General features: G+C 68.8%; 1 protein-coding gene across 1 annotated transcript in view; it reads right to left on the reverse strand.

The window, feature by feature from the left end:
* Positions 1-439, reverse strand: part of NNT (nicotinamide nucleotide transhydrogenase) — a 78,756-nt gene that overhangs the window by 77,766 nt on the left and 551 nt on the right. The window lies entirely within an intron of this gene.

Below are 439 nucleotides of genomic sequence, written 5' to 3' on the forward strand. Positions count from 1 at the left end.
GGCACCACTCCCCGCGCGCCAGCCGTTTGTGGGACCCCCTGCAGCCGCCCCGACACACACTCACAACTTTCCCTCGCCACCTCCTATGCCTCCAGCCAGCCACCGACCCCGAGCCCCATCAAGGTTCAAGCACAATCTCGGCGTCCAGCTGCCTCCGCTCTCTTGGTGCACCCCTATGGAGAGTCCTCTATGACCTCCCTCCTCCCTCCCATCTGGAAGACCGAAACGACCCCTGCAACCTCCGCCGCGCCCCCAACGCCCCAAGACTTGTGATCTGCACAGCTGCCGCCTCGCCCCTGCTCCCTGCGGGGACCCAGGTCCCGAGTCCACCGAGTCCACTGGCCCCAGCAGGAGATGAGAAAGCAGGCCCTGCAGGCTCGGTCCTTCCTCCCGGCCCCAGCCTCCCGCCAGCGGGCGCCCGGGTCCCAGCCCACCCCGC

Source organism: Myotis davidii, unplaced genomic scaffold (genome assembly GCF_000327345.1).
Source record: "Myotis davidii unplaced genomic scaffold, ASM32734v1 scaffold143, whole genome shotgun sequence".
In the NCBI taxonomy this organism is placed as follows: Eukaryota; Metazoa; Chordata; class Mammalia; order Chiroptera; family Vespertilionidae; genus Myotis; species Myotis davidii.